The sequence below is a fragment of the Triticum aestivum genome, chromosome 6D (genome assembly GCF_018294505.1).
Source record: "Triticum aestivum cultivar Chinese Spring chromosome 6D, IWGSC CS RefSeq v2.1, whole genome shotgun sequence".
Lineage (NCBI taxonomy): Eukaryota > Viridiplantae > Streptophyta > Magnoliopsida > Poales > Poaceae > Triticum > Triticum aestivum.
In genome coordinates, this window is record NC_057811.1 from 277213469 (window position 1) to 277237412 (window position 23944).

Here is a 23944-nt window from a genome sequence, read left to right on the forward strand (position 1 = left end):
GTAGAGTGTACAAACTAATCATGGTTAGCCGTGTCCCCGGTCATGGACATCTTGAGTATCTAGTACTTGGATTATCCTATTGTATCTCATCACTCTAATTTAATTTGTTGGGTTGATAATTACTTTTAATTGGGATTGAGTTGGAGGTACCTTCTCAATGACGTTTCAACTACCATGATAGTTAAATAAAATTTATTCCTTTGTTGTAGGGAAAAATTGGATTTTCGCAAAAACCATATAACCATAGAGCCTCCACCAGCCATATATGCATGTAGTGATAGCCTTTATCTGTTCATTGCTCTACTGTGTTATATTGCCAGCATATTCCTTGTGCTGACCCGTTTTCAGGCTGCAACGTATTATGTTGCAGACTTTTCAGACGACGAGTAAAGGTGCGATAGGTCGTTGTCATGCACTCAGCTATGCCGTTGGAGTTGATGGACTCACTTTATCTTCCAAGCCTTCCGCTGTTATCGTGTTAGATGGCCTTAAGACATATTTATTGTAATAAGTTCTCTTTTGAGACATTCGATGTAATAAGTGTGTGATTGCTACTCTGTTATAAATCCTTCGAGTACTGTGTGTGTCAGCATTACCGATCCAGGGATGACAATGAAGCACAGAGACTTGACCGTCTGAGGTCGGGTCGCTACAAGATGGTATCAGAGCACACGCTGAATGTAGGACACGACCACTAAGAAAGCCATAGGTCACTCTTCTCTACTCATTTCTGACCCCTCTCCATTTTCTAGTCTTTAGTATGGCGGACACGAGGAACAAGTTTGCACAATCGGATGAAGACACACCTTTTGGACGACACTTGAAGGAAGTCACTAGATACCTGAATATTGGAATACCAATCTTCTCCGGGACCTACAACGCCACTTTACCAAAAGAGGAGCACTGGATGATTCAAGTTCAAGTTCCAGGAAGGACATTCACGCCAGTTACGGAACCCATAGAGTTTTCCTTTGATGCACCCACCTGGAGTCTAGGAAAGAGCATGGCAGCCCACATCGCCATGGGGCGCATTGGCGAAGTTTACCACAAGGATCTCAAGGATACTATCTACCAGATATGTGGGCGCAGAGATGAGCAGTGGGAGATAGTCAGCACCTGGAGGGACAGGTCCATTGCAGCATTCATCCAGGAGCTAAACCAGCACATTCGACGCCAGGACAACCAGATGTGCGCAGGCATGATAGATTTGAAGAAGGCAATGACTAGGATCACCGAGCTTGAAGAGGAACTCAAGGCTTCACGCGACGATTATGAGGAGGAAATCATCATACTGGTGGAGAAGAACGACGACCTGACAAGGAAGCTAGGAGTTTTCATGGGAGACCCTGCGCCAGGAGGAGAAGACGACGAACCCAAGGAGATTCGTTCCGAAGACTACATCATCATCGACGACACCGACTCCGACCCTGACGATGGTGATGATGATTATGAAGACGAAGCTGGAGCAGATATCATGGAGTCTTCCACCGATCAATATTTCTAGATGACCACCATATGACTAGTAGTATTCCCCCTGTACATAGTAGTAGTCTAAGCACTTTTAACGATAGTTCTAGACCGATTGTATGCCCTTGCTTGATTGAGTGATATGATATGTTTGTGCTTGGATCATGTGCATATGGATAGTGCTTTCTCACTAGACCTTTTTCTATTCTAATCTCTCCCCTCTAAACCCATCATATGCCTCCAAGAGGCGACACCAGATTTGTCTTTCCACCGGAGATCACCCAGTTGATTCAGCAGCAGAATGCCTTGATGCAGATATTAGTCCAGAACCAAGGCAACAACGACAACAACAACAACAACAACAAAAACAACAACAACAACCCACCGCCACCACCTCCAGTTGACAACTTAGCCTGCTTTCTGAGGTTGCAGCCGCCGGTGTTTTCCAGTAGCACCGAGCCCATAGTTGCGGATGACTGGTTACGCAAGATTGGAAGGGAGTTGACCACCGCAGGTTGCACAGATGCTGAGAAGGTGCATTTTGCCGCACACCAATTGGATGGACCAGCAGCATCATGGTGGGAGAATTACACAACCACTTTCCCTATAGCCAACATCACTTGGGATCAGTTTCAGCAAGCATTCCGCACAGCCCATGTGTCAACTGGAGCTATGAGCATGAAGAAGCGTGAGTTTCGCAACTTACGCCAGGGAAACCGTACTGTGGCTCGGTACGTAGATGAGTTTAGTAAGCTGTCTCGTTATGCCCCTGATGATGTGGCCACAGATGCCGTGAAGCAGGAGAAGTTATGGAAGGACTGAACAATGAGATGAGCATGCAGTTGATGGTGGCAACTTTTAACAACTACCAGGAGTTGGTAGACAAGGCTCTTATGATGGAAGGGAAGCAACAACAGATTGAGAGCCGCAAGAGGAAGTATGGACAAGGGAAGTACAATTCTGGAGCTCAGCAGAAGCCTCGTTTCACCAAGAACTAGGGAGGACTTACCCATAACCATGGAGGCCACACTCACAATGGAGGAAGTTCCCATAATCACAATGGCCCCAAGAATGGAGCAGGTAGCAATCAGAACCGTTCTAACCCAGCCACACCCGCCAAGAAGGGTCAAAGTCACATTACCTGTTTCAAGTGCGAAGACTGGGCACTACGCCAACGATTGTCCGGAATTGAAGAACGGCAATGGCAATGGAAGCGCTGGGAAGAAGCCCAACCCTTTCAATAGGGGACAAGTGAACCACGTGAACGTGCAGGAGGTTGAGGAGCAGCCTGATCCAGTTATCGGTAAGTTTTTGGTTAAGTCTTTTACTGCAATCGTTCTTTTTGATACTGGTGCATCGCATTCATACATATCAAGGGGATTCGTGGATAAGTATAAGTTGCCCACTAAGGTACTTAGGACACCAATGTTAGTAAGTTCACCAGGAGCGGAGGGATGCCAAAGAAGTTAGCCGAGGATCTCAGGGAACTTCGTTTGGAGATTGTTCCTAGAGGTTTTGTTGCAGCAATGGAAGTTCAGTCTACATTGTTGGGAAAGATTCGAGAAGCTCAGAAGGATGACAAAGAAATTGCTGAGATAAAGGAGAAGATGAGCGAAGGAAAAGCCAAAGGTTTTTGTGAGGATGAGCATGACACCTTATGGTTTGAGGACCGTGTATATGTGCCCAATAATGCAGAGATCAGGAAGCTGATACTTCAAGAAGCTCATGACTCGCCATACTCGATACACCCCGGAAACACCAAGATGTATTTGGATTTGAAGGAGCATTTCTGGTGGACTGGTATGAAGAAGGATATTGCCGAGTATGTAGCCGTATGTGATGTATGTCAGAGAGTGAAGGCAGAACATCAGAAGCCAGCAGGATTACTGCAACCTATGCCGATACCCGAATGGAAGTGGGACAAGCTTGGCATGGATTTGATCACCGGATTGCCCAGGACCCGATCAGGATATGATTCTATCGGGGTAGTAGTGGATCGCTTGACCAAAGTAGCCCACTTTATCCCGGTGAAAACCACCTATACCAGTGCAAAGTTGGCTAAGATATATATGACCAGGATCCTATGTCTGCACGGAGTTCCAAGGACCATTGTAGCAGATAGAGGAACATAGTTTACTTCAAAATTTTGGCACCATCTGCACCAGACCTTGGGTACCAGGCTGGAGTTCAGTATAGCTTTTCACCCCCAGACAAATGGATAGACCGAGAGAGTCAATCAGTTTCTGGAGGATATGTTGAGAGCTTGTGCTCTAGATTATGGATCTAGTTGGGATGACAACTTGCCCTTCGCGGAGTTCTCTTACAATAACAACTACCAGGCCAGTTTGAAGATGGCACCGTTCGAAGCCCTGTATGGAAGGAGATGCCGAACACCATTGATGTGGGATGAAGTTGGAGACCGTCAGTTGTTTGGTTCGGATTTGATTAAGGAGTCCGAGGAGAAAGTTAAGCTAATTCGAGATAGACTGAAGGTAGCTCAGTCCCGACAGAAGAGTTACGCAGATTCAAGTCTATGAAATCGGAGACCGAGCATATCTGCGAGTGTCACCCTTGCGAGGTGTTAAACGTTTTGGAGTTAAGGGAAAGTTAGCCCTGAGATTTGTGGGACCGTACCGTGTTTTGGAACGCATGGGAGAAGTTGCCTACAAGTTGGAGTTACCAGAAGGACTGTCAGGAGTTCATGATGTGTTTCACGTTTCCCAGTTGAAGAAGTGCCATGCGGAGATGGCCAATATTCCTCTGAGAGATACAGTGCCCCTGGAAGCAATATAGTTGGATAGTGACTTGACATATGAGGAGAAACCTGTCAAGATTCTAGAGTTTGCCAGCCGAGTTACTCGCAGCAAGGTTATCAAATTTTGCAAAGTTCAATGGAGCCACCATACCGAGGATGAAGCCACCTGGGAACGAGAGGATGATTTACTCAAAGACCACCCGCACCTATTTTCTAGCCAACCCGAATCTCGAGGACGAGATTCATCTTATGGGGGGTAGGTTTGTAACATCCCAAATTTTCAATTTGGAATGTTATACATAGGTCATTCATGCATATCATATTTTACTGCATTTTCTTTTTGCAATCCTCGAAATCCTAAGCAACTTAAGGACCCACAGAGAGAGTTGGGGATTTCACGTTTGTCATATTTGAATTTTACCAAATATGGAAACAAGGATCACTTTGGTTTTAATTAATTTCTCTCTCCGAAAATATTTCATATCAAAATATATATGAGAGGAGATAATATGACTTCTCAAAAATAAGTGAAATATTGGAGGAAAATGTTAAAATCAAATAAATGATTTCATTTGGATATTATTGCAATTTTATTTGAATTAGGAAAACGCGCATTTTCCAAAATTGCATTTTAGGCCCAAATAAATGTTCACCTTGTCCGACATATTTTTAGAGGACGGGGAAAAGTTATTTCGGGATTTTTGGAGTTCGTTTAGTATTTCTTTTCTTTCTTTTTCTGTGCGTCGAAATATTTAAAAAAAAGTCAACCGACTTAGTCGGTCGTAATCGACTAGGACTTCGCCCGGCCGGCCTCTTATAAGCCGCCAGCCCGCCAGCCCACCCACCCGAAACCCTAGCCCGACCCTGCCGCCAGCCGCCGCCTCTGCTTGCCGCCGGAGCTGCGCGCCGCCGCCTCGCCCGCTCGCCGCCGGAGCCGTCCTGCCGCGGCTGCCGACCTCGCCGAGGTAGCCGCCGCGCTGTTCATCAGTTTTCCTCGAAAATCGTTCGGTTTATTTCGAACCCTAGCTGTTTTTTATGTAGATCGGTTTTTGTTTCGGTTTACTCGGTTCGGTTAAACAGCGGACGTTCGTCCGTTCGTTCGTCTTAACGAACACCGTTCACCCGTTAGTCACAGACAGTGAACGTTCGTTCGTTAGCCTGTTCGTCAATTTTTCTTTTTCCAGGGTTTTCCGCGATTATTTTCTATTGTGATTTCTGACCCGATGTTCGTTTTAGTTTATCTTTTCGCTCGTTTATCGGAATCATGTGATTCAAGTGCCTAGATCTTCGTCTCGAAGCCCTCTTTCTGTTTAAACAACTTGAACAAGATTTTGGTACTGTAAAATTTGACTTTAGTCCAGATTAGTAATCGGATCTTGTTTCGTTGCTCCGTTTGATTTGATTCTTTTTGCAAACCGGAGTTCTTAAGTTGAACTTTTTGGTTAGATCTTTTTATTTGAGTTTTACCCATGCATCTTTGCTTGATTTCTTATGTATTCTATTGTTTGTTTGCGATAGAATTCCCGGAGAGCGAAGCGTGCTACTACGAGTCTCTAGGTTTTGCGGTTCGTCAGCAAGGCAAGTAACACATTGATCATACTCTTTTCATACCCAGTTTTATGCATTAGTTACAATCCTCAAAACATTGCATGATTAGGATGTGATTAACTTGTGGGTTTGGGAAGTAGATGATGAGGTAGAACCTATTGCCCCGTTTATTATCAAACCCTGGGAGTTACTTCTACATTATGCTTATATTGCCATGCTATGCTCATAGACGTGGATTGGGTTGAGTGTATCCATGACAGATGTGAGATTGTTAATTAATGGTTCAACTTAAGGTGGCAACTTTAATACACATCTGGGTGGATTGCTTGTTTTTGCACCTGGGGCTATACCAGTGTTGTCCTAGGAGATCCCGGGGATATACCGTGTGATCCTCCTACGGTCCGCCACCCAGGCTCAAAGGGATCGTGAGATATTTTCATGCTAGAAACTTCCGTGTGCAGCCGCAAGCCATTATGGGCTCTGGCATAGTTGAGTATGTTGTGTGACCTCTTTCAGTGGTGGGCTAACAGATGTAGAGGGAAAGTAGGTGTAACTGTCCACCCGAAGTAAAGAGTTAATGCTTCTGAAAGACTGTGTCTCAGTCATCCGTTTCTCAAACACCATGTAGTGCGAGAAATCCAACGGAGGAGATCGAGTCTTGTGGGGAAAAGTGCACAAACCTCTGCAGAGTGTACAAACTAATCATGGTTAGCCGTGTCCCCGGTCATGGACATCTTGAGTATCTAGTACTTGGATTATCCTATTGTATCGCATCACTCTAATTTAATTTGTTGGGTTGATAATTACTTTTAATTGGGATTGAGTTGGAGGTACCTTCTCAATGACGTTTCAACTACCATGATAGTTAAATAAAATTTATTCCTTTGTTGTAGGGAAAAATTGGCTTTTCGCAAAAACCATATAACCATAGAGCCTCCACCAGCCATATATGCATGTAGTTATAGCCTTTATCTGTTCATTGCTCTACTGTGTTATATTGCCAGCATATTCCTTGTGCTGACCCGTTTTCGGGCTGCAACGTATTATGTTACAGACTTTTCAGACGACGAGTAAAGGTGCGATAGGTCGTTGTCATGCACTCAGCTATGCCGTTGGAGTTGATGGATTCACTTTATCTTCCAAGCCTTCTGCTGTTATCGTGTTAGATGGCCTTAAGCCATAATTATTGTAATAAGTTCTCTTTTGATACATTCGATGTAATAAGTGTGTGATTGCTACTCTGTTATAAATCCTTCGAGTACAGTGTGTGTCAGCATTACCGATCCAGGGATGACACTGAAGCACAGAGACTTGACCGTCTGAGGCCGGGTCGCTACATATTTTTTAAAACTAGGCCACATTAACAATGGGCTACATATTTACTGTAGTTAACATGGGCCTCTTACGGGCCGTAGAAACAATGGGCCTTCTAAGGGCCATAGAAACAATGGGCCTTCTACGGGGCATAGACACAATGGGCCTTCTACGGGCCGTATCATCAATGGGCCTTCTACGGGCTGTATGATCGGTTGGCCAAACATGGGCCAATAACAGACCACATTATGGCCGTAAATGGGCTAGATTTGAAATCGTCCGTTCATGGGCCGACCATAACGGGCCGTCGTTAATAGGCCGTATTTGATGACGCTATGAAAACGGCCCAACGTATTAACGGGCCGACTGTAACCACGGGCTATATTTGGCCCACAAGCAGAAAATGGCAGTAACGGGCCGAAAGTAAACGAATGCTGGAAATGAGCCCAATGATAAATGGGTCCTGAGTAGGCCGAAAGATAACATGGGTTGGAAACGGCCCAACGGAATAATGGGCCGTTAATGGGTATAAAGTGATACACTGTTCATTATGGGCCAGTTTTACCACGGGCCGTTAATGGGCCAAGGGTTACTAAGGGCCTCATATGGGCAAAAAGACGTCATGGGCCATACATGGGCCGGAAGTTAAAACGGGTTGGAATTATATTGGACGGCCCAAATGATGCTAGTGGGCCTAATTCGGATAGGCCATAAACGGGCCCTGGGTTAGCGGGCTGTAAATGGGCTATATGCGAACAGGCCGTTAACAGGCTTGCCGTGGGCCGGCCCGCCACCTTTTGACCAAGTTAGACGGCCCGGCCTTTTCACAGGAATGGGCCTCTGTTGGGCCGTGCCACTTGTCGACGTATCATAGGCGCTTTGGGTCAATGAGTGGATGACATCTGTCCCAACGGTGAGCCGACACGTGTTTCCTCCAGCCAATGATGATTTTACACATGGAAAATCCCCATTGGTCAGGGCTGTTAACGGGTTATCGGATCCGAAACCGGACCCGATAGCTTAACGGTGTTCCGTTACAGTGGATGCCACGTGTCGCTCACCCTTGACGAAAGCACTTCTCTGACGCGCGATTTATCGTCATGGAAGTGGACACTTCTGTGATGATAATTTTGGTAATGTCATGGAACACTTCTACGACAGCACAGGTATGAATATCGTGATTCTGTCATAAATTTGTCATGGATGTACATGCATGACAGAAAACGTGACCTACTGTGACAAACACGTATCATCACGGAAGTTTATTTTTTTGTAGTGAAACCACTAGTCATTTCCTTCTGCTCCTCGTTGGGTTCGACACTCTTACTTATCGAATGGACTAAGATAGATCCCCTATACCTGTGGGTCATCAAGACTCTATTCTGGCGCCGTTGCCGGGGAGTGAGGCGCCTTTGGTAAGTGGAATTGGGTAAGGAAACATTTATATAGTGTGCTGAAATTTACTGTCACTTGTTACTATGGAAAATAACCGTTTGAGGGGTTTGTTCGGGGTATCTTCACCACAACCGGAACCACAATTAGCTACCCCTCTGTAAGGCCCATGATGCGGCTATATCTCTCACGTGTCGAGGCACGACTTAGAGGCATAACCGCATTGTAGGTTTTGTTGCAAGAAGGGTCATCTTCACACAATCCCATGTAATGAACAAGAATGGGATAAAGAGTTGGCTTACAATCGCCACTTCAGACAATACATAAATAAATTCATACATCGTTCAAGATACACACATAGACCGACTACAGTCAAATCCAAATGAAAAGGAGATAACCCCAAATGCTAGATCCCCGATCGTCCCAACTGGGCTCCACTACTGATCATCAGGAAACGAAACATATTAACGACCAAGTTCTTCATCAAGCTCTCACTTGAGCTGGGTAGCATCGCCTGCACTGGTATCATCGGCACCTGCAACGGTTTGGAAGTATCTGGTGAGTCACGAGGACTCAGCAATCTCACACCCGCGAGATCAAGACTATTTAAGCTTATGGGTAGGATGGGGTAATGAGGTGGAGCTGCAGCAAGCACTAAGCATATATGGTGGCTAACATACAAATAAGAGCGAGAAGAGAAGCAACGCAACGGTCGTGAAGCTAGAAGTGATCAAGAAGTGATCCTGAAACTACTTACGCACAACCATAACACAAGAGCCGTGTTCACTTCCCGGACTCCACCGAAAAGAGACCATCACGGCTACACACGCGGTTGATGTATTTTAATTAAGTCAAGTGTCATGTTCTCTACAACCGGATATTAACAAATTCCCATCTGCCACATAACCGCGGGCACGGCTCTCGAAAGTTTATACCCTACAGTGGTGTCCCAACTTAGCCCATTACAAGCTCTCATGGTCAACGAAGGATATTCCTTCTCCCGGGAAGACCCGATCAGTCTCGGAATCCCCGTTTACAAGACATTTCGACAATGGTAAAACAAGACCAGCAAAGCCGCCCGATGTGCCGACAAATCCCGATAGGAGCTGCAGATATCTCGTTCTCAGGGCACACCGGATAAGTCAAGCTACGAGTAAAACCAGTCCTCAAGTTGCCTCAAGGTGGCCCCGCAGGTTGCTCAGGTCGGACCAACACTCGAAGGAGCACTGGCCCCGGGGGGGGGGGGGTTAAAATAAAGATGACCCTTGAGTCTGCAAAACCCAAGGGAAAAAGGCTTAGGTGGCAAATGTTAAAACCAAGGTTGGGCCTTGCTGGAAGAGTTTTATTCAAAGCGAATTGTCAAGGGGGTCCCATAAATCACCCAACCGCGTAAGGAACGCAAAATCAAGGAACATAACACTGGTATGACGGAAACTAGGGCGGCAAGAGTGGAACAAAACACCAGGCATAAGGCCGAGCCTTCCACCCTTTACCAAGTATATAGATGCATTAATTAAAACAAGAGATATTGTGATATCCCAACATATCCATGTCCAACATGGAACGAACTTCAACTTCACCTGCAACTAGCAACGCTATAAGAGGGGCTGAGCAAAAGCGGTAACATAGCCAAACAACGGTTTGCTAGGAAAGGTGGGTTAGAGGCTTGACATGGCAATATGGGAGGCATGATATAGCAAGTGGTAGGTAGCGCGGCATAGCAATAGAGCGAACAACTAGCAAGCAAAGATAGAAGTGATTTCGAGGGTATGGTCATCTTGCCTGAAATCCCGCTAGGAAGAAGAACGAGTCCATGAAGAAGACAAACGGATGCAGTCGAACGAATACTAACAACTCTGGAATGAAACCGAAGCTAACGAGAGAAGCAACTCGGAAAGAAGCAAGCAACATACACGACAATCATCACATAAACATGGCATGATGCACAATCAAGTATGATGCATGTCCAGTTTAATGAGGCATGGCATGGCAAGGTGCACAAACAATACTACAAATTAAGTGGAGCTCAATATGCAACGAGTTGCATATTGATGAAACACCACATGACTTATTTAGTACTCTCCCATTTATGTACTCAACAATATTAAATGTTGATTAACATGGCAAGAGGTGAAGCATAAGTAAACTAACTATTTAGGAAAGTTTAAATAAGGCCGGAACAACAAACAACAATTCCGGAAAATCCCCATATGCATATTTTGAATTTGCTACTGTTCTGCCCTAAACAAAATTTTAATGTTGTTAAACAGCAAAATAAAGTGCACCATGTTAATATATGCATTTTTCTACCCCATTTACATATAAAGTTTATTTAAAATGGAGCTACGATTAATTAGTTATGAAATAAATCATTTTAACATGGCATTTAAACAAATTTAAACAAACAACAAGTTTAAACATTTTAAACATGGATGAGAGTGGCAGATTATGAAACTAGATGAAAAACTAAGCATTTTTCATATATAAATTGTTTACATATGATGCACGGTTCTGAAGTTATTATATGCATGAACATGGAGGGTTTTTCTGTAAAACAGCACTCTCTGGAAAAAATAGCTAAATCGCAGCAGCATGAAAAAATACACAACGGGCTGAATCTGGTTGGCCCAATCGGCGGAAAAAACAGAGGGGCGCTGGGGTGTGGCCTCACCCATGGTTTTCGGCCCGGTTCGGTGGAGAGGGAGGCTGGACGGGGCGCTGGGCCTTGGAGACCGCTAGAGGCGCGGTCAACTCTCGGGACGAGCGGGCTGCTGCTGCTCGAACGACTCGAGGGAGAGGCAGGGGCGTCCTCCTCCTGCTCGATCCAGAAGCAGAGGAAGAAGGCACGTCGGCGTAGAGGCTTAGCGGACGGAGGCGAGCGGCGCTGGGCGTCAGGAGGTGCGGGGAAGGCCGGGACGGTCCCGATCTGGGAGGACCCGAGGCGGACGAGCGGTTCCTGGTGGTTGCATCCTGATACAGAGAGAACGTGAGAGAGAGAGATGAGATACAGAGAGGAGGAAAACAGGGGAAGGAGAGGGCGCGACGGGGCTCATCTGCTGGTCGGCGAGGTGGAGGGGCTGGACGAGGAGGAGGGCGCAGCCTCAGACGCTCGCGGGCACATGGGCGCGCGAAGCAGTTCCTACTGGAGCTCGACGTCGAGTTTGCCGAGGTGGACGGTGCTCTGGAGGCTGGCGCAGGGCGGTGCTGCTTCCGATCCATACTGGATCGAGGCACGGGAGGAGGGAACGAGGCGCTCGGGCCTTGCGGGGCAGCTGGATCCAGGCCTCGGTGGGATGAACTGGGACGATGAGGGCCATTCGTTCTGGATCGGACGGTCCAGATCGACGGTGGGGGCTGCACGGGTTGGTTGGCTGGAAGTGGCTGCGCGAGAGGATTGGGCAGATGGTATTTGGAGGGATCCCGAGGTGGGAGGCGGCGGCGGCGCGACCGAACAGGCTCCCTAGGGTTTAGGCTGATTATAAATAGTAGGTTGATTTTTGGGTAGGGGCTAGCTCGTCCCTACGATCATAATCGGACAGCTGGGAAAAAAATAGGTAGGAAGTCCAAATAATAAAACAGAGATGTCTTATAGATGTTTGGGGATGATCCGAATCCAACGGTCATGACTGCCCGGGTCGGGTTCGGAGAAGTTTCGGACACGCACGCGAGGGGTTTGAGTATTGTACAGAGAGACTCCGGTTTAGACATGAGGGAAAACGAAGAACAAGGGATTTGATGAGCTCAGGAAAGAGAGAGAAGAGAGCGGTCTGGTTGATCTGAGAGAAGGTCAACCGAGACACGGAAGAAGCGGCAACTACTAGCGGATGCAAGTTTTATGAAAACATGGGAATGCAATGCTCATGATGACATGATGAAATGCAACAAACAAAATAAAACACACGACGGCAACGAAGAACATGGAAAGCGTCTGGAGCGTCGGTCCCGGGGCGTTACAACACTCCACCACTACAAGAGGATCTCGTCCCGAGATCTAAGGACGGCACCAGAGAAAAGCGAAAGTGGAAGAGAAGAGGTAAAGCTAAGTTGCTTCTTTGACAAACGAGTGAAACCACGAACCTTAAGAGGTTGAACAAATTGAAGGAAAGAATACAATGGAATGAACGAGATTAAAAAGACTCCGTTAGCAAATAGGAACAAGGAACATTCGAGAACCTTGTAGGTTGAAAGACATGAAATAAGAGCTTCAAGAACCAAAAGAATATGACCACACCGGTAGAAAAGAGAAACAAGGAACACCATGTGAACCTTGGAGTTTGCAAAGCTATGAATGACGAGAACAATGGACGAGAAGTACATGCAAGCACTCCGGTTGAAACGAGATGTACAAGGAACGATAAGGATCAATTACGATAACGCTCCGGTTGGAAAATGGAAGGGATAGAATATGAACTTGGCAAAATGAAAGCACTTGGATGAGACTCCGGTTAAAAGAGGAATGATAGACACAACACTCCAGTTAAATGGATAAGTAAGAAAAGAACACGATCCTCACAATTCGAGATGATGAGCGAAGAGAGCAACATCACCATGCCTCCGGAAGAAAAAATAGAAGATAGATCATTGGAATAAAGGAATGAAGAAGAAAATGCCAACTTCTGCCACCAATGATCTTGGAAAGCACCCTTCCAAGAAGGTTAGAACAGAGTTGTTGGAAAAACCAACAACGAAACGAATAAGCTTGTAGTGGCTTATGGAAAACTTCTCAAGATAGAGGCAAAATTCTGCCACTATGGAAACACTAATATAATTGATAACACCAACGAGATGAAAAACTTCTTTCACCAAGAGGATATGAGAAAACTTGGATCATTGATAAGCACCATAATAGCAACATTCCTTAGGGAAGGCTTTAGGTGAAATATGACACAAGATAACTCCAACGAAGAGATTAAAGGATTTAAAATACCTCATTCGTGACAACATGTGAAACATGGAACATGGATGGAAATTGTCAAGAAGGACATAACACCACCTCAAAAGATAAGGTAGGAAGAATTGCACTTCGGAATGCAAGATGAAGAATGCTTGAACTCCTCAAAACAAAACATGTGTAGAACACCATGTTTATCTTTGAGTATAACTTGGCGGATCATAACTTCGAGAGAATTCTTGAAGAACATTTGAAGAATGAAAGGAATCCTTGATGAGTCACCATGTTGATCCTCCATGAAGAACTCCGATAATAAAAGAATGATCAAACGAAAGGGAAAGTTGAAAAGAACTCCGGGACAAGCCTTGCAATGATTAGATGAAGCTTTGAAATGATATAATTGAAATAACTTGGAGCTCCGGAAAGAAAAATGAACAAATGAGATCAAGAATTTGGATGAATCTCCGGAATAAGGAATTAATCACTTGGATGAAACAAGAATAAGAATTACATTATGCTTAGCCTTCACCAATTTAGATTGATGACAAGCAACGGATTTTGCATACTACTTATTCTCGTAGAAAGGATTAAGATAGATATTGCGCAAACTTGGGAAGGTCTTCATCGAACCACCGGTAGGATTGAAACAACGAATAAATTGATATGTGACGAAGGAAGAGAAATATTGAACGAACCACCGTAAGAATTGAAAACGAACGAAGAAAAGAGAATGAATCGCCGGGAAGAGTTAGAAAACGAATAAAGATACTTGACAGAATTTAAATACGTGAGAATGAAGAGATCACGAGCTGATTAGAGAATACTTGAATGATGCACCGATAAGATTTGGAGAACGAGAGCTGAATGTTGAGAATGAATAAATCTTCTGAAATGATGGCCTTCAGAGAATCAAACTGAAAAGACTCATGAATTGCTCCGGATGGGTGAAAAGAATTCTCACAATCGAAAACAATTATGAGAGTGGCATGAAGCTAGAACCATGAATCTTCAAGAGAGTGGACCAAGATTTTAGGAGAAATCTCTACCTTGATCTTGAGATGTTGAGAATGATGACGAGAAACACCACAATGAATTGTTGAGATACTCCAGGATGAAAATTAGAAAGGTTGAGCCAACAATGAAAAGAATTTGGAAGATCTTGGAGAAACACATTTGACTGATGGTAACTCATTCTTACGTCAAACTTGAAATGAATTTGGGAATAGGTCCGGGAAAATTAGAAGAGTCAGGTAAGATCCTGGAAAAGACCTGTGGGTTGGGGCCCACTCAAAAGATACACCGTTGAACGATTTAAAAGAGAGATTGCGCCGGTTCAATTAAATGGCTTGAATAAGGTAGGACCTCGAAATAGCTAGAAAGGATTAAGAATAGAAACATGAATCCTCTGGGATACCTTCAGCACTCCAGATAAACATGAATAGCAAGAGGTGGATGATTAAGAGGTGCACCGGCATGAGAAAACATTTGCAACAAGGAAAGGAATGTGATTAACAGCGAAAACTTGAATTGAATCCACCGGAGAAGAAAAGAGAATGATGAACTTGAAGCTCCGTTAGTATCTTCCTGAGAATCACCGGATAAGAACATTGATGGAAAAGGATGGAGAGGCTTCCCATCAATAAAAGGATACATGATTGAGAAATCTGAGTCCTTGAAGAAAAGGGTGGGAGGGGGAAAAACAAAGGCAACTTGGGGCATATGGAATAAACACCATCGAGAAAACTTAGAATTGATCTTGAGGATGGGGAGAATGATGGGATCATCTCGAAGAGAAACACACCAGTTGGAAATAGAATTAAGATGGCAATCTCGATGATCAAGAAGGATTAGTATCCACATAGGAATATCAGAACACCACTTAGAAAAGGTAGGGAATCAACACCCGACAATGAAGCAACTCGAATACCACAACTTAAAACAAAACAAAGGATTGGCTTGCAGAATAAGCCGGAAACAAACATATGATAGAGATTTCGCCCAAAGTGTTCGTGATGAGGCCCCACGGGCACGACGTACATCGGACGTCACGAATGACAAACAAGACATCCCCGAATCGGCATAGCCACGGATTCTTTAAGACGTCTCGCGACCACTGTAAATCGACCGTGAAAAGCGAACCACTAGACGTTGGACCCCAATCTCAAATCATACATCCATCAAAAAGATATCTTAGAAGCTACTTGAATTCCCACCTATAAAACTCCCGAAACTTTCTGGTTATGCAATCTGGTGTTGGGGACACAGGCGATGCAATATATCTCACCCAAACTAACAATCCCTAGATCCAGCTGTATCCATCCATCAACACATAACCAGAAAACTCCGGAAATCGTGTACCTCAAGCTACGAAAAGCATCCGTTATACGAGTTATGGCAATACTCCTGAACTCCCGCCCCAGTACTGGGTGGCGCCGAGGTGATCTCACCAACAACTGCATAAAAGAGATTTTTGATGTCGGCGAAAAAAACTCAGGCATTCCAGAACTGCAACGATAAAATTGTGACGACAACACCTCGGAGCTCAACTCCCCGGGACACTGCCACAACCCCTAAATGTCACCGAAGGATATTCCTCCTCCCGGGAAGACCTGGTCAGTCTCGGAATCCCGGTTTACAAGACATTTCGACAATGGTAAAACAAGACCAGCAAAGCCGCCCGATGTGCCGACAAATCCTGATAGGAGCTGCACATATCTCATTCTCAGGGCACACTAGATAAGTCAAGCTACGAGTAAAACTAGTCCTCAAGTTGCCCCGAGGTGGCCCCGCAGGTTGCTCAGTTCGGACCAACACTCGAAGGAGCACTGGTCCGGGGGGGTTAAAATAAAGATGACCCTTGAGTCTGCAGAACCCAAGGGAAAAAGGCTTAGGTGGCAAATGTTAAAACCAAGGTTTTGCCTTGCTGGAAGAGTTTTATTCAAAGCGAACTGTCAAGGGGGTCCCATAAATCACCCAACCGCGTAAGGAACACAAAATCAAGGAACATAACACTGGTATGACGGAAACTAGGGCGGCAAGAGTGGAACAAAACACCAGGCATAAGGCCGAGCCTTCCACCCTTTACCAAGTATATAGATGCATTAATTAAAATAAGAGATATTGTGATATCCCAACATATCCATGTCCAACATGGAACAAACTTCAACTTCACCTGCAACTAGCAACGCTATAAGAGGGGCTGAGCAAAAGCGGTAACATAGCCAAACAACGGTTTGCTAGGAAAGGTGGGTTAGAGGCTTGACATGGCAATATGGGAGGCATGATATAGCAAGTGGTAGGTAGCGCGACATAGCAATAGAGCGAACAACTAGCAAGCAAAGATAGAAGTGATTTCGAGGGTATGGTCATCTTGCCTGAAATCCCGCTAGGAAGAAGAACGAGTCCATGAAGAAGACAAACGGATGCAGTCGAACGAATCCTCACAACTCCGGAACGAAACCGAAGCTAACGAGAGAAGCAACCCGGAAACAAGCAAGGAACATAGTAAACAATCATCACATAAACATGGCATGATGCACAATCAAGTATGATGCATGTCGAGTTTAATGAGGCATGGCATGGCAAGGTGCACAAACAATACTACAAATTAAGTGGAGCTCAATATGCAACGAGTTGCATATTGATGAAACACCACATGACTTATTTAGTACTCTCCCATTTATGTACTCAACAATATTAAATGTTGACTAACATGGCAAGGGGTGAAGCATAAGTAAACTAACTATTTAGGCAAGTTTAAATGAGGCCGGAACAACAAACAACAATTCCGGAAAATCCCCATATGCATATTTTGAATTTGCTACTGTTCTGCCCTAAACACAATTTTAATGTTGTTAAACAGCAAAGTAAAGTGCACCATGTTAATCTATGCATTTTTCTACCCCATTTACATATAAAATTTATTTAAAATGGAGCTACGGTTAATTAGTTATGAAATAAATCATTTTAACGTGGCATTTAAACAAACAACAAGTTTAAACATTTTAAAGATGGATGAGAGTGGCAGATTATGAAACTAGATGAAAAACTAAGCATTTTTCATATATAAATTATTTACATATGATGCACGGTTCTGAAGTTATTATATGCATGAACATGGAGGGTTTTTCTGTAAAACGGCACTCTCTGGAAAAAAATAGCTAAATCGCAGCAGCATGAAAAATTACACAACGGGCTGAACCTGGTTGGCCCAATCGGCAGAAAAAAACAGAGGGGCTCTGGGGTGTGGCCTCACCCATGGGCTTCGGCCCGGTTCGGTGGAGAGGGAGGCTGGAAGGGGCGCTGGGCCTTGGAGACCGCTAGAGGCGCGGTCAACGCTCGGGACGAGCGGGCTTGTGCTGCTCGAACGACTCGAGGGAGAGGCAGGGGCGTCCTCCTCCTGATCGATGCAGAAGCAGAGGAAGAAGGCATGGCGGCGCAGAGGCTTGGCAGACGGAGGCGAGCGGCGCTGGGCGTCAGGAGGTGCGGGGAAGGCCGGGACAGTCCCGATCTGGGAGGACCCGAGGCAGACGAGCGGTTCCTGGTGGTTGCATCCTAATACAGAGAGAACGGGAGAGAGAGAGATAGGATACAGAGAGGAGGAAAACAGGGGAAGGAGAGGGCGCGACGGGGCTCATCTGCTGGTCGGCGAGGTGGAGGGGCTGGACGAGGAGGAGGGCGCAGCCTCAGACGCTCGCGGGCACATGGGCGCGCGAAGCAGTTCCTACTGGAGCTCGACGTCGAGTTTGCCGGGGCGGACGGCGCTCTGGAGGCTGGTGCAGGGCGGTGCTGCTTCCGATCCATACTGGATCGAGGCACGGGAGGAGGGAACGAGGCGCTCGGGCCTTGCGGGGAAGCTGGATCCAGGCCTAGGTGGGATGAACTCGGACGATGAGGGCCATTCGTTCTGGATCGGACGGTCCAGATCGACGGTGGGGGCTGCACGGGTTGGTTGGCTGGAAGTGGCTGCGCGAGAGGATTGGGCAGATGGTATTTGGAGGCATCCCGAGGTGGGAGGCGGCGGCGGCGCGACCGAACAGGCTCCCTAGGGTTTAGGCTGATTATAAATAGTAGGTTGATTTTTGGGTAGGGGCTAGCTCGTCCCTACGATCATAATTGGACGGCTAGGAAAAATAGGTAGGAAGTCCAAATAATAAAACAGAGATGTCTTATAGATGTTTGGGGATGATCCGAATCCAACGGTCATGACTGCCCGGGTCGGGTTCGGAGAAGTTTCGGACACGCACGCGAGGGGTTTGAGTATTGTACAGAGAGACTCCGGGTTAGACATGAGGGAAAACGAAGAACAAGGGATTTGATGAGCAGAGAAAAGAGAGAGAAGAGAGCGGTCTGGTTGATCTGAGAGAAGGTCAACCGAGACACGAAAGAAGCGGCAACTACTAGCAGATGCAAGTTTTATGAAAACATGAGAATGCAATGCTCATGATGACATGATGAAATGCAACAAACAAAATAAAACACACGACGGCAGCGAAGAACATGGAAAGCGTCTGGAGCGTCGGTCTCGGGGCGTTACACCCTCAACCTACTGCACCTGCTGAAAATATTTATTATGAATTTCCTTCGGGTATGATAGAGAAACTACTAGCTAATCCTTATGGAGGAGACGGAACATTACATCCCTATATGCAACTACTCTATGTAGATGAAGTTTGTGGATTATTTAAGCTTGCAGGTATGCCCGAGGATGCTGTCAAGAAGAAGTTCTTCCCTTTATCTTTGAAGGGAAAGCCATTGACATGGTATGGGCTATTGGATGATATTGGATCATGGAATTACAACCAATTGAAATTGGAATTTCACCATAAGTTTTATCCTATGCATCTGGTTAATCATGATCGGAATTATATATATAATTTTTGGCTTCGTGAAGGAGAAAGTATCGCTCAAGCTTGGGGGAGGCTTAAGTCAATGTTATATTCATGCCCCAATAATGAGCTCTCAAGAGAAATTATTATTCAAAAATTTATGCTCGGCTTTCTCATAATGATCGATCCATGCTCGATACTTCTTGTACTGGTTCCTATATGAAGAAGGATACTGAAATCAAATGAGATTTATTGGAAAGAATTAACCGCAACTCTGAAGATTGGGATCTCGAGAACGTAAGTAGTCAAGTATAAACCTTAAGTTCGATTGTGTTGAATCTTTTATGGATAGCGATGCTTTTCGTGATTTTAGCACTAAATATGGACTTGACTCTGAGACAGTAGCTTCTTTTTGTGAATCTTTTGCTACTCATGTTGATCTCCCTAAGGATAAGTGGTTTAAATATCATCCTCCCATTGAAGTTAAAGTAGTAGAAACTATTAAAGTTTAAGAAGAAACTATTACTTATAATGTTGATCCTATTGTTCCTACTCCTTATATTGAGAAACCACCTTTCCCTGTTAGAATAAGGGATCATGCTAAAGCTTTAACTGTGGTTCGTAAGAGTTATACTGAAACACCTACACCCTATGAGCAAATTAAAGTTGAACCTAGTATTGCTATGGTTAAAGATCTCTTGGTTCATAATATTGATGGGCATGTTATTTATTTCTGTGATGAAGCTGCTAGGATTGCTAAACCCGATATGAAAGAATAACATAGACCTGTTGTTGGCATGCATGTTGTTTTTGTTAAAATAGGAGATCATTGTTATCATGGCTTATGTGATGTGGGTGCTAGTCTTAGTGCAATTCCGTATACCTTATATAAAGAAATCATGAATGATATTGCACCTACTGAGATAGAAGATATTGATGTTACTATTAAGCTTGCTAATAGAGATACTATTTCACCAATAGGGATTGTTAGAGATGTTGAAGTCTTCTGTGGGAAGATAAAATATCCTACTGATTTTCTTGTTCTTGGTTCCCCACAAGATATTTTTTGTCCCATTATATTTGGTAGACCTTTCTTGAATACTGTTAATGCTAAGATAGACTGCGAGAAAGATATTGTTGCTGTTGGTTTAGGGGATATGTCTCATGATTTTAATTTCTCTAAATTTTGCAGACAACCCCATGATAAAGAACTGCCTAGTAAGGATGAAATTATTGGTCTTGTTTCTATTGCCGTGCCTCCTGCTGATCCCCTACACCAATATTTGCTTGACCATGAAAATGAATGTTCATGAATGAAAGAAGGGAAATAGATGAAGTATTCTTTAATCAATGACCTATTTTGAAACACAATTTGCCTGTTAAAATCCTTGGAGATCCTCCTCCACCCAAGGGTGATCCCGTGTTTGAGCTTAAACAATTACCTGATACTCTGAAATATGCTTATCTTGATGAAAAGAAGACATATCCTGTTATTATTAGTGCTAACCTTTCAGAGCATGAAGAAAATATATTATTTAAAACTCTGAAGAAGCACCGTGCCGCTATTGGATATACTCTTGATGATCTTAAGGGCATTAGTTCCATTCTATGTCAGCACAAAATTAAATTGGAGAAAGATGCTAAACCAGTTATTGATCATGAACGACGGTTAAATCCTAAGATGAAAGAAGTGGTAAGAAATGAAATACTAAAGCTTCTGGAGACGGGTATAATTTATTCTATTGCTGATAGTCAACGGGTAAGTCATGTTCACTGTGTCCCTAAGAAGGGAGGTATTACTATTGTTCCTAATGATAAGAATGAATTGATTCCTCAAAGAATTGTTACAGGTTATAGAATGGTAATTGATTTTCGCAAACTAAATTATGCTACTAGAAAAGATCATTACCCTCTACCTTTTATTGATCAAATGCTAGAAAGATTATCGAAACATACACATTTCTGCTTTCTAGACAGTTATCCTGGTTTCTCTCAAATACCTGTGTCAAAAGATGATCAAGAGAAAACCACCTTTACTTGCCCTTTCGGTACCTTTGCTTATAGACGTATGACTTTTGGTTTATGCAATGCACCCGCTACCTTTCAAAGATGTATGAGTGCTATATTCTCTGACTTTTGTGAAAAGATTGTTGAGGTTTTCATGGATGACTTCTCCATTTACGGAACTTCCTTTGATGATTGCTTAAGCAACCTTGATCGAGTTTTGCAGAGATGTGAAGAAACTAATCTTGTATTGAATTGGGAGAAGTGCCACTTTATGGTTAATGAAGCTACTGTGTTGGGGGATCAAATTTTTGAAAGAGGTATTGAAGTTGATAAAGCTAAAGTAGATGCTGTTGAAAAGATGCCATGTCCTAAAGATATCAAAGGTATAAGAAGTTTCCTTGGTCATGCCAGTTTCTATAGGAGGTTTATTAAAGACTTCTCTAAAATTTCTAGGCCTCTCACACTACAGGAATCAGCTAATTTGCCGTCAGCCAAGGCGGACGGCAAAGGCACAGACGGTGGACGGCAAAGGCCTTTGCCGTCCGCCGCGGACGACAAAATGCACCGGCAAAGAAAGGATCGGTAAAGACCTTCTTTGCCGTCTGCTTTCTGAAGCGGACGGCAAAGGGGCCTTTGCTATCAGTGGCTGACAGCAAAGAAACCCGACGGCAATAAATTCGTTGTTAGTCCGTTAGGTGGCTAACGGCAGTATTTGCCATCCGCGGCTGATGGCAAATAGCATCAGGCCTTTGTTGTCGGCCTAATGATGTCAGTTGGACGTCACTGCCCACCAAGGCTTTTCCGTCCGCCGCTGTCGTCAAAGGCTTTGCCGTCCGCCACTGTAGGCAAATTGATCAAATGGGTCAGTTCCCAGGACGCATAGTTGGCTGCCACATGGCTTCTTTGACGTCCGCGGCGGATGGCAAAGAGCCCATTGCCGTCGGTGGCGGACGGCAAAGAGCCTGCATTGGCTCTTTTTTCTGTTTTTTTAATCCAACAATTTTCGCAGCAAATATATATGACATATATAGATATATTTCACAGGGTTATTTCACAGCAAACATATGACATATCCAGCACATAAGTTTCATCATACATACATATATAGTTCCATCCATTCATACATAGCAAGTTGCACATACACATTGTTCCATCATAGAAAGCTAAGAATACTAGAAGAGAATGAAATAAAAAACAAGCACTCCATCATAGCAAGCTAGCTTCCGTGAAGTGAATGAGATCTGCAAAATGGCAAATAAGAAAGTTAGAGAAAGGTGACTAGAAGAAGAAGACTAGAAGAAGAAGTATATGTCAATTATGAGCTAACTTAGGTGAAATGGATCATTTATGAGCTAACTTAGGTGAAATGGATCGTTTATGAGCTAACTAAGGTGAAATGGATCGTTTATGAGCTAACTAAGGTGAAATGGATCGTTTATGAGCTAACTAAGGTGAAATGGATCATTTATGAGCTAACTTAGTTGAAATGGATCGTTTATGAGCTAACTTAGTTGAAATGGATCGTTTATGAGCTAACCTAGGTGAAATGGATCGTTTATGAGCTAACTTAGGTAAAATACATCATTTTAGAGCTACCCTAGGTGAAATGGATCGTTTATGAGCTAACTTAGGTAAAATGCATCATTTTAGAGCTAACCTAGGTAAGATGGGTCATTTTGGAACTAACCTAGGTAAAATGGGTCATTTTAGAGCTAACTTGGGTAAAATGGATCATTTATGAGCTAATTAAGGTAAAATGGGTCATTTTAGAGCTAACTTAGGTAAAATGGATCGTTTATGAGCTAACTAAGGTAAAATGGATCATTTTAGAGCTAACTTAGGTAAAATGGATCGTTTATGAGCTAACTAAGCTAATTATGCTATTTTTGACATAAGTAAGCTAAGTACATGTCATTATTGAGCAAACCTAGTTAAGCTAAGTCTAGGTCTTTATGCATTTGTTAAGCAAAACACTTGAGAAACTTACCGTGATCATGGAGGTGTAGGAGCGGGCTACTAATAATCTCGATCACTATCATCAATAAATGCATAATCATCATCATCACTATCATCAATGACGTGCTCATAGGGTTCAGCGGCATCAACATGTGGAAGGCCACCTTGACGTAATCGGTCAAGCATTGACAGGTCATCCGCAGCAGAAACCTCTTCTTGTTCCGGCTCATCTTGTTCCTCCTCTGGGGCGATGCCGGATTCACTGTCGCTGTCTACTTCAATGTTTTGGGGTGAAGTATAGCGGTTCTTGAAACGTTTTTTGGAAATACATGTCTCTTTGAAGAATTCTCCTTCATATGTGTCTGGGTTAATGTGAGGTTCATTATCCTCTTCCTGTGGGGGAGATAGTCTAGCACGTGGCGGCACTTCATAAACGACATCCCAACCTTTTAGATTTGGATTAGTTTGGCAGGCCCACGGTAGATAGAATACTTGGGTCGCCTGTTGAGCCGTAATATAGACATCAGGAACATCTAAATGGGTGCTTTGTTTGATTTCAACTAGCCCTATATGTTCATGAGTCCTTCTAGTCTCCTTCGGCTGAAACCAATAACATTTAAAGAGTATGACATTCGGTGGGTTTTCACCATAGAATAGAAGTTCATAAATTGCTTTAACTCTCCCATAATACTCGATACCTCCTTCGCCGATAGAAGATACACAACAATTTGTAGACTTTCGGTCGACCATAGATAGCTCTTTGCCATAGGTATGAAAGTGATACCC